The sequence below is a fragment of the Periplaneta americana genome, chromosome 17 (assembly GCF_040183065.1).
Source record: "Periplaneta americana isolate PAMFEO1 chromosome 17, P.americana_PAMFEO1_priV1, whole genome shotgun sequence".
NCBI classification, from domain to species: domain Eukaryota; kingdom Metazoa; phylum Arthropoda; class Insecta; order Blattodea; family Blattidae; genus Periplaneta; species Periplaneta americana.
Genome location: NC_091133.1, coordinates 11756840 through 11769068, shown reverse-complemented (window position 1 = coordinate 11769068; position 12229 = coordinate 11756840).

Below are 12229 nucleotides of genomic sequence, written 5' to 3'. Positions count from 1 at the left end.
AAATAAATGATTTAAAAATTAGGCTAAATTTTAAGTTTATTTGTGATAAGCCTCAAGTAATAAAAAGTGTTGTATTTAGTCTTTCAAATGCGCCAAACCGCAAATCTCAATTATTTGTAGACACAGAGTTCCAAGTGAGTTTATGTAACAGTGCGCGCATAATTTGCGTATTATCAAATAGTCATAACTACACAAATAATTGATAATTGTGAAAATAAAACAAAACGGATCTCCTTGTTTGATGTCTGGAATTCATGAAAAAAATTCGACCATTTCCGAGAAGGTCGTGTTTTATTTCTGTGCGATTTGAAGTGGAATGACTCAATAATGAAATTCTAAAACATATAATTCAACATTTTGGTTCCAAGGTTGTTCTGAATACATTTTACAGTTAACAAAAAAGTCAATTAGATTTTTCTATGATCGAAAATTCGATTATAGTGCACAGTGTGTAATGTCAGCAGCTAGCGGGCCAAAATACAATTTTCACACCTTATTTTTAATGCTAAAGTCTTATATAGACGTGTTTATAACACTCCAAAGTATTATACCCAAGTGTAGACAAATGCTTACATCTGGTAGGGGACCCTCACAATAGAGCGAAAGTTGCATGTCTCCGATAAGATCATTTATGCTGCAGAGACAGGCGTGCAGTTTGTGTTTGAATGATGCAAAGTGAGGAAGTTAATATAGTATTTTTATATAATACACAGTGTGAATATTTTATAAGAAAGTATACAGAAGTCGAAATGGCGATAGAAAATCTGAAAAAATTATAAGTCTCCAGGTATCGAACAAATTCCAGCAGAATTAATACAAGAGGATGGAACCTCATTATCTAACGAAATTTGTAAGCTTGTACTTGCTATTTGGGACAAGGAAATTGTACCATAACAATGGAAGGAGTCCATAATCGTACCTATCTTTAAGAAGGGGGACAAGACTAACTGTAGTAACTTTCGAGGAATATCACTTTTGTTGACGTCGTACAAAATTTTGTCCAATATTCTTTTGAGAAGATTACCTCCGTATGTAGATGAAATTATTGGGGATCATCAGTGTGGTTTTAGGCGTAATAGATCGACTATTGATCAGATTTTTTGTATTCGACAGATATTGGAGAAAAAAATGGGAGTATAAGGGTACAGTACATCGGTTATTCATAGATTTCAAAAAGGCGTATGACTTGGTTAAGAGACAAGTTTTATATGATAAACTTATTGAATTTGGTATTCCCAAGAAACTAGTTCGATTACTTAAAATATGTCTCAGTGAAACGTACAGCAGAGTACTTATAGGTCAGTTCCTGTCAGATACGTTTCCAATTCACTTTAGGTAAAGCAAGGAGATGCACTATCACCTTTACTTTTTAACTTTGCTCTAGAGTTTACAATTAGGAAAGTCCAGGATAATAGAGAGGGATTGGAATTGAACGGGTTATATCAGCTGCTTGTCTATGCAGATGACGTGAATATGTTAGAAGAAAATCCACAAACGATTAGGGGAAACACGGGAATTTTACTTGAAACAAGTAAAGAGATAGGTGTGGAAGTAAATCCCGAAACAACAAAGTATATGATTATGTCTCGTGACGAGAATATTGTACGAAATGAAAATATAAAAACTGGAAATTTATCTTTTGGAGAGGTGGAGAAGTTCAAATATCTGGGAGCAACAGTAACAGATATAGATGATACTCGGGAGGAAATTAAACACAGAATAAATATGGGAAATGCCTGTTATTATTCGGTTGAGAATCTTTTATCATCCAGTCTGCTGTCGAAAAATCTGAAAGTCAGAATTTATAAAACAGTTATATTACCGATTGTTCGGTATGGTTGTGAAACTTGGACTCTCATTTTGAGAGAGAAACTGAGACTAAGAGTGTTCGAGAATAAGGTGCTCAGGAAAATATTTGGGACTAAGAGGGATGAAGCTACAGGAGAATGGAGAGAGTTACACAACACAGAACTGCACGCATTGTATTCTTCACCTGACATAATTAGGAACATTAAATCCAGACGTTTGAGATGAGCAGGGCACGTAACAAGCATTGGCGACCGGTCGAGGTGGGTTCCACCAAGTCGGTGACCGGGGGGGTGCAATGGTGGCACTGGTGCTCTTCTTTTCGGCCATTTTTCGTCTTATCAGCAACCACCCCTTTTCGATCTCTCTTCTTTTTCATCATTCTATTTCTCTCCGCCGGCCGCCATTGCATGCGGAACACCTACCACATCATCACAGCCATTTTCACCTCTTCATCCCCGCTGTAAGTTTCTGCCACGTCCGCCACCATGTTGAGATTTATTAAAAAAGCCTGGTGAGGCTACATTCTTCTTCCTCCTCTAATCCATTATATTTATTCTTAGGTTAAGGTTCTTAGGCTTATAACTCCCGTCTCACCAGCAGAGATGTTTCCTATCTCCGTGGTCCTGTCCCACGGTTTCGAGCGCGACTTCCAACTTGTGTGGCCCGACAGGGCGCCCAGCATCGAAGCAATAGTGGACCCTTCACACTGCCCCTATATTCAAGTCTAGGTGAGGAGCCTGGACCAGTAGTCATGTACATTCACGTGGAGCCCCAATGGGGGCCGGGGCGATTTAGACGTCCCCGTGATCGACTCTGCTCGCCGGGGCGGATATATCGCTGCGACGTGTTACCGCTGACGAAAGGGTTACGCAATGTAATAAACCACAAAGTCCCCTGAAGCTTTGCGGTCTCGGATTATTCGGCTTGTGATGGTCGGGTGGGCTTTTTATGAGTCGGGTTGTGGAAGCTGGATAGTCCTGGGGTTGTACAGTGTAGAGAGGGGAGCCACGGGCAATTATTCCCGTTGTAGGGGGCATAAAATTGCGTATCGCCTCTGGTGTACGACTTGCCGTTAGGTGTCCCCACGGCCGGCACAGTCCGAGAACAATTTTTAGGTGTATTTTTCTTATGCCCCCCGGTGGCAGGCTAACGCCGACGGTTCCGTAGGGAGGGCCAATTTCAAAATGGCCTCTTCGCGCTCCTCTTCCCCTCCAGAAAAGCAGGAACAAAAGAAAATGAAAATAGTAAAAGATAATACAACTGAATTAATAAGACGAACACTGCAAATGGAAATGGACCCTAAGAAGGTAATAATTAAAGTGCGGCCTCCAAAGTTTATTAGTATCATGTTGGATGGGACCGACAATAAAATGAAAAAGATTAGTCCATTTTACGTGAGACGCGCGCTCGACGAACTCGTAGGCAAGGTCAGAAATGCAACTCGACTCCGGAACGGCAGTTTTCTTGTTGAGACTGCAACTGCAAAACAGAGTGAAACACTGTTGAGAGCGAAGTTGCTTGGATCATACCCTATCAGAGTAGAGCGACACTCCTCGCTGAACACCAAGCGAGGAGTTGTGCATACCGGTTCTCTAGATGGTATGTCCGAAGAAGAGATCCAATTAGAGCTGGCGGAATAGTCCGTGTCCAAGGCTTACCGTTTACTGCGTAAGCGGGACGGACGAACTGAACCCCTGAGCACAGTCTTTCTGACCTTTGAAACTTCTCTATTGCCAGAATATATCTTTGTCGGGTACGAGCGTGGCCCTGTGCGTGCGTATGTGCCGAATCCAATGACGTGCTTTAGGTTTCAACGGTTCGGACATACGCATAAACGTTGCACAAACAACAGTATATGTGCAAAGTGCGGCGGTGCTGACCATGGGGAATCTCCATGTGCCGGTCCCGAGCACTGTGCGACTTGCTCTGGGGACCACGCTTCTAATTCCAAAAATTGCCCGAAATATATGGTAGAGAAGGATATTCAAGAGCTTCGAGTCCGAGAAAATATTACTTTTTTCTAGGCGCGTAAGCGTATTTTCGACCAACAAAAAAAGGCGACAGAAAAATCTTATTCCTCAGTATTGCAGAAGGCAACAGAGGGAATTGATGCATTCACGCCCGGTGGAGGTGGGTTCCGCCTAGTTGGTGACCGGGGGATGCAATGGTGGCTCTCGTGCTTTTCTTTTCGGACATTAATCGCCTGATTACCACCCAGCCCTTTTCATTCTCTCATCTTTTTCATCGCTGTATTTCTCCTCGCCGGCCACCATTGCATGCGGAACGCCCACCACATCATCACAGCCATTTTCACCTCTCCATCCCCGCTGTTTTGTTCTTGCCACGTCCGCCTACAAGACGGGATTTTTTAATGTCTCGTAAGGCTACATCATTCTTCCTCTTCTACTTCATTATATTCATTCTTAGGTTAAGGTTCTTAGGTTTATAACTCCCGTCTCACCAGTGGGGATGTTTTCTATCACCGTGGTCCTGTCCCACGGTTTCGAGCAGCGACTTCCAACTTGTGCGGCCCGACAGGGCCCCCAGCAACGAAGCAATAGTGGACCCTTCATACTGCCCCTATATGCAAGTTTAGGTGCCGAGCCCGGACCACATGTCGAGTACACTCACGTAGAGCCCCAATGGGGGACGGGGGCGATTTAGACGTCCCCGTGACCGACTCTGCTCGCCGGGGCGGATATATCGCTGCGACGTGTTACGGCTGACTTATGGGTGTCGAAGTGTAATCAACCACAAGTCCCACTGATGCTGCGTGCTGTCTCGGATTGGTCCGGCTTTGGTGGGTGGGTCGGAGCTAGCCGAGTAGTCCAGCGGTTGTTTTCAGTGTAGAATTGGGAGCCAAGGACGGTTATTCCCGTGGTAGGGGCATAAAACTGCGACACGCCTCTGGTGTAAGACTTGGCATTAGGTGTGTAATGATCAGTTTGAAGGGTAACTTGCGTGAGGTGGGTTGCTTAGGATCGGGCTGTGGGGGGGACCTCACGGCCGGCACAGACCGAGAAGAATTTTAGGTGTCTTTTTCTTCCGCCCTCCCGATGGCAGGCTGACGCCGACGGTTCCGTAGTGGGGGCCAGTACAAAATGTCCTCGCGCTCCTCTTCTCCTCCTTCAGAAAGAAATAATACAAAACAGAAGACAGTAGGACTCGTAGGCGAGGTCAGAAATGCAGCTCGACTTCGGAACGGCAGTCTCCTTGTTGAGACTGCATCTGCAAAACAGAGTGAGACACTGTTGAGAGCGAAGTTGCTGAGGCTGGGATCATAATCTATCAGAGGTGAGCGACACTCCTCGCTGAACACCACGCGAGGAATTGTGCATACGGATTCTCTAGATGGTATTGCAATGAAGAGATCCAATTACAGCTGGCGGAACATTCCGTGTCCAAGGTTTACTGTTTACTACGTAAGCGGGACGGACGGACTGAACCACTGAGCACAGTCTTTCTGACCTTTGAAACGTCTCTCTAGCCAGAATATATCTTTGTCGTGTGCGAGCCTGTCCCTGTGCGTGCGTATGTGCCGAATCCAATGCAGTGCTTTAGGTGCCAAAGGTTCGGGCATACGCAAAAACGTTGCGCAAACAACATCATATGTGGAAAGTGCGGCGGTGCTAACCATGGGGAATCCCCATGTGCCGGCCCCGAGCACTGTGTGAATTGTCCTGGGGACCACGCTTCTAATTCCAAAAATTCGCCCTGGTTGGCAAGTTGGTATAGCGCTGGCCTTCTATGCCCAAGGTTGCGGGTTCGATCCCGGGCCAGTTCGATGGCATTTAAGTGTGCTTAAATGCGACAGGCTCATGTCAGTAAATTTACTTGCATGTAAAAGAACTCCTGCGGGACAAAATTCCGGCACATCCGGCGACGCTGATATAACCTCTGCAGTTGCGAGCGTCGTTAAATAAACCATAACATTTAAATTCCAAAAATTGCCCGAAATGGTAGAGAAAAGCGCGTAAGCGTATTTTAGATCAACAGAAAAAGGCGACGGAAAAGTCTTTTGCAGCAGTATTGCAAAAGGCAACACAAGCAATAGATGTATCCACGCAAAGGCCACCTCTTGCTAGTATGCCTGGGAAGCGTATTGAAAGCGCAAGCAAAGGTATGTACACGTTGCCCCTCAGACTGCTGAGTTAGGCGACTCGTGTGGCCTTGATATAAGGCCTTACATTCCAATAAAGATTATAACCGTGGCGACAGAGAAAGATTGTAGGCCTGGTAGATCGCTGGGACGTCACGCCCACTGTTAGGGTGACGGGTCGAGATCACGATCTCGATCAAGATCACAATCGGGCGTGCGGCGATCTGCGAGTGAATCCCCACGGTCGAAGGCTAAGCAGTCTCAGTCAACGGCACAAAATCTTAGAAAAGATAAGCAGAGAAAATCACCCGTAAACCCACCATGATAACTAGATCCACATAATGACTGATATCGTACAGTGAAATGAGAGCTGTGTACGCAGCAGATATACAGAACTACAGCAATTGATCTGTCGTGAGAACCCTGCTATTTTATGTCTACAAAAGACACAACCCCTACCTGAACATTCCCTGAAAATCTCGGGATACAGTGTTTACCGGTATGACCATCTTGCCTCAATGCATCCCACCACTTTGCGGGCGCAAATTCCGATGACGACAAAGGAAATAAAATAGCAGATGTATGTACCCGTCTAAATCTTGTTACTCTGAATTCACGGGAAGCAACACATCTCTCCTTGGCATATGGCACAGACTCCATGATAGATATCTCCATTTGTAGCCCAGTTTTGTCCACGCATTTCGACTGGTCTGTGATTCACGACCTAAATGGTAGTGACCACTACCCCATCCGAATGCGTAGGGCCTATGTCCGGTCTACGTCCTGCGGAATCTCGATCTCCAAACTGGGTTATTAAAAAGGCGGAATGGGTCGCAGTTTCGGAGTCCATATCATTCGATGATAACGGACATGAAAGTGTGGACTCCGTAGTAGACCATTTCTCAAATATGGTTATCAAGTCAGCGGGAGTATTTATGCCCCGGTCGTCCTGGAGGCCAAAACGCTTCTCTGTCCCCTGGTGGTCGGATGCCTGCAGAGATGCAATCTGAGACCGCAGACGTGCCTTATGCGAATTTGAGAGCCATCCGACAATACACCGTTCACATCCGAGGAGCTGAAGGCAGCACTAGACACATCCCCTGACACTTCTCCTGGTCCTTATAACATCCATAACCGTATGCTTCGCCATCTTCCGCCACCTTGAAAATCCTTTCTTCTGGCAATGTATAACAGAATCTGGACTAAGGGGGTCTTTCCATCTGCTTGGCGTTCCGCCATTGTAATCCCCGTCCAGAAACCGGGAAAGGATCCTTCTTTGTCTGGAAGCTACAGACCAATTTATCTCACAACCTGCGTATGCAAGGTTATGGAAAGAATGATAAGCAAACGCCTGATGTGGGTACTCTAATCGGAAAATCGATTATGTAACATCCAATGTGGTTTTCGTAAGCATAGATCCGCCGCAGACCATCTTGTTCAGCTAGAGACCGCCATTAGAGATGCTTTCCTCAAGAAGGAATATCTTGAGGCGGTCTTCTTTGTTCTAGAAAAGGCTTACGATACCGCATGGCGGTATGGCATTCTGCAAACTCTGCATGATAGGGGACTTCGTGGAGGTCTACCAACGTTTATTGCGAAGTTCATGGCAGAGCGATATTTCCGAGTTCGAGTAGGTACCACACTTTCTAACGAACATCTCCAAGAAAACGGCGTTCCGCAGGGGGCTATATTAAGCGTTCTTCTTTTCTGCATTGCGATTAATGGAATTGTCCATTGTGTGGGTTACCGAGTATCTTCTCTGTTGTACGTTGATGACTTCAGTTTATATTACAGTTCCCGATATCTTCCATCCATCGGCCGACATTTGCAGCTGGTCATCAACGTACTATCAGAATGGTCTGTTCTCAATGGCTTTAAATTCTCCACTCAGAAGACGCAGTGTGTCCACATTTACAACCAACGTGAACTACATCCACATCCTGAACTGCGTTTTAATGGAGTGGAGTTGCAATATACAGACACTGCGAGATTTTTGGGCCTTATCTTTGATTATAAATTAACGTGGGAGGCGCATATACGTGATTTGAGAAGGCGTTGCGAGAAATCCTTAAATATTTTTACGCCTTTTGTCAGGGGTTCGCTGGGGTGCAGACAGTACAGTGCTTTTACGTCTTTACCGAGCTCTTATACGATCAAAGCTGGATTATGGCTGTTTTATTAATGGCTTAGTAAATAAATCGAAATTACGTCTTTTAGATACTATCCATCACAATGGGATACGACTTTCTACAGGGGCCTTCCGAACCAGTCGGATAGCGAGTTTTTATTGTGAAGCAGGAGAACCATCACTGTATCGGCGACATAATGTCTTGTTGTGCTCATATGCTGTTAAGCTCCGCTCGCAGCCTGAGCACAATTCTTACTGCTCTTTCCCTCATTCGTCGCTTTACGGCCGTTACAGTGAAAATCCACGGAGACTTCGTCCAGCAGGTGTGCGGTTTCGTGAACTGCTCTCTGAGCTGGATATACATCTACCATCAGTTTGCACACTGGGGTATACCACCACTCCAACATGGATTATACGACGTTCCATGTTTGATGTAAGTCTAAGCGGAAGTTTTTTTTAAGAATTTTACACTAATTTTTGATTATAGACTTCGTTTTAGTAAAATTTTATCACAATATCCAAATTATTCATTAGTTTTTACTGACGGATCCCGGATAAATGATTGTGTTGGTTCTTCCGTCGTTACAAATTGAGAGATATTTAAATACAGACTAAGCCAATTATACTAGTGTTTTTACTGCTGAACTCTATGCTTTATACAGAGCTTTATTGTTTTTAATTAGGCAAACTCTGTGCCGATTCCTTATCTGTTCCGACTCTTTAAGTGCCATCCAGTCCTTGCAGTCTTTTAATTGTGATGATCCGCTTGCCTTAAGAACTCAAGAGCTCTTCCACACTGTCCTTAGCTCTGATTATGAGATTGGAGTAGTGTGGATTCCTGGTCATGTAGGCATCTTAGGAAATGAGGCCGCGGATGCTGCAGCCAGGGCTGGTGCACTGAATGGCTCTCTGGTATATTGGCGCGAGAGGTGGCAGGACATTCGAAACTACTTGAAATATATAGAATATGGTGGCAATGGGAAGGAGAATGGTCTGCACAAGAGGGAAACAAATTACGAAATATAAAGGATACTGTCCGAGTTTGGGATTCGTCCACAAGAGCGTCACGACACGAAGAGGTTTTACTCACCCGGTTGAGGATTGGCGACTGTCATCTGACACATGGCCATCTCCTTCGTAGCGAGCCGCAGCCGGAGTGTGATACGTGCCGTGTTTGACTTACGGTGGAACATTTTTTATTGCGTTGCAGAAAATATGATTGAGTCCGCCGGCAATATGGAATTCGGCCGACGCTCTTGGAAATTATTTTAATTGTACAAATGCATTTATGAGATTTTTATCGAATACAGGTTTGGATATGGTGCTTTATTTTTTTATTGATCCGTTTTACTTATCCTCCGGACCCTATACATCCGGAGGTTACATTTATTGTTTTATATTTGATTTTACATTGTTGACATTTCGGACTTTATACATCCGAATATTTTATAAAATTTTATTGTTTTTAAAATATGATACACAATTTATCTCTGGTGGTCTTAGTTTTATTGTTTTATTTGTTCGTTTTGAATACCACCTAGGGTCGTAGAATTGCTCACTTTTATGATTCTGTAGAAATCACCTTATGTATACTGCATTTGTGTGCCTCGTTTTACCGTGACAACGCTTTTAATTATTATATTACTTATGTCTTTGTTATATTAAGAATTTTAGATAAGGGCGCAAATAGCCATAGTAGCTGACGCGCCCTTTTAAACCCTACTGCTACTACTCAAAATTTAATTCTTGGTTATAAAGTTTTGTTATAAACTGCAATTGAGCTGGAAGATTTTCATTGGATACTATATTGTTCTAGTAAGCAATGACGTCTTCCCACTCAAATGCAGTTTATATCAAAACTTTATAACCAACAATGAAGTTTTGATCCTATTCCCCTCCACTGATCCTATTGACTCCATTTTACGGTACATAATTACGAAGTTGCTTTAGTGCTTTCAGTGCTCTAAATACAGCACTAGACCAACGTAATGAATTATATATAGACATTTAACTGCCACTAGAAGAGATCAATGTGGGGAATCTATAAAACAAAATGTAGGCCTATTCAACACTATTAATTCTGAACGAAAATTGTTTTTTAAAGAGGCAAATCGAAGTCAATATATAACGGTAACTGATTATATTTGTGAAAATTTTTTTTTGGACTGTCTTCTTCTCAAATACATGAGGGTTTTAGAAAATAATACTGTGACATTATAGCAAGCTATGGAGCAAGTTTGAATTATGGAGTTTCCAAAAATTAAATAAAGTGTCAAATTTGTTCCACGATGTACTATTTTTTGCTTCTACAGCTAATTCTAGCCCTACTAATGGTAAAGCTAAGCTTGCAGTCAGAAGAATCTCTTTCTTCCGAATTTGCTTTGCAGCCATATGCAGCACAGTATTTCAACATTACATTGATAAAAATAATGATATTTAATTAAAAGATGTTCTTGTTGCTCCTGACCATTCATTAGCAATGTGAATTACAAACAGACAGAGATTCGCTTCAAGTGTGGCTATACTGCTAAAGCATCATGCAGCATTTGTATATAGCAATGGCCGAATTGAATTGAAAGAAAAGAATTGGAAAAGCGTTAGTTTCAATCAGGATTTCGCTGCTCCAGTATTTTTGACCTAAAACTACTTACGAAAGTACTGAAAAGTCTTACTTTCCTTGTTTCTTTCTGTTAGAGTAAGTAAAATAATACCCGAATACCACGCAGAAATTTATCTTTAAAAAAATATATTAATAAAACAGACTCCAGTTAGAATTACACCTTAAATATAAAAATGAAACCAGTAAATAGAATCTGTTCACATGAACTAGCATAGTGAAGCTATATGGCTGACCGCGCATCAACATGGCAAAGACTCGCCTTCATGAGAGAAAATGATGTTACATAGAGCACTGCGGTTCTATTCTGCTATAATTATATCTGTGGTGTGAAGCTATGTCAGAGCAACCGGATGGAAAATATGTTTGCAAAACTCAACGGAATCTTCATGGGGAAAGGAATGTAGCTCCGTCACCCATTTCTTTTAGGGCTCATCCAGATATTTGCCTTAGAACTTTAGGAAAATCTTAGGCAGGATGAATTTGTATACAGATATTGTGTATCCTGTTTTCCAGTTTATAATGCTGGAATCATTAGGGCATAATCCAGAACCTAGAGATGGGTAAAAAATAACACAACAGTTATTTTGGAACTGTTCCGGTCTCGGAACTGTTGCAAAAATGAACAGTAGGTCGGAACCTCCTGTTCCGAAATAACAGTGTTCCGACTAGAGCTGCTCACTTGCCCAGCTGTTGCGGGCTCGCAGTACCGCGTTGCACAAGGTATGTTCCGACTCCGAGATAACAGTCGGAACGTCGGAGCTTGTTCCGATGAACCAATGACAGCTGCGGTTACACTATTCTCGTTGTTCCATATGTTGTACTAGGAACTTCGTTGGATGAAGTTGGTACTTCAAACTCTCACGTGGTTGGAGGGGGACGCATGGAAATTGAAATCCTTGCAGTGGCGCGAACTTTAATATCAACAATTGGAAGACTGGCCAATCATCTGTAATGTGTATAGTCATCTGTATAGTAAGTATTTAATAATCTGTAATATTCATTCCTATTCAGTTCCGCGGGAATTGTTAATTCCCGCTTTATAGTTTATTTCACCATTTGCTGACTAATTCTGTTTTATAAATATTCTACAAAGTCATAAAGTACGCATACTGTTATTAATTCATTGATCAGCTGATTCTATACAAGTAAGGTTAAAGTCGTAAATGGTAATGAGTGGTTTAGTTACAATGTCTGTATGTCGTTTGTTGAGGTTAAGTCTGACAAGCACAAGTTTTTGTGATATCTTCTCTGTTATCAAAGAACGACAAAAATGTTATTGCATTATTTGTTGGAAACTGCCCATATAAATACTGATTTGGAGAGCGAGGTTTAATGCGAAGTTTAAATTACACTTTGGTAAAGATCCGTTTCCAACATTTTACTAACCCACTGCGGGGTTTCCAGGTTTCAGTACTGGAAATATATATATATTTTTATTATTTATGAAATTGTAATATTTATTATTATTATTATTATTATTATTATTATTATTATTATTATTATTATTATTATAACTGTGCATTAAGAAAAGTAAAAATAAAAATTAATGATTTGGTTTTTTTATTATGTAATA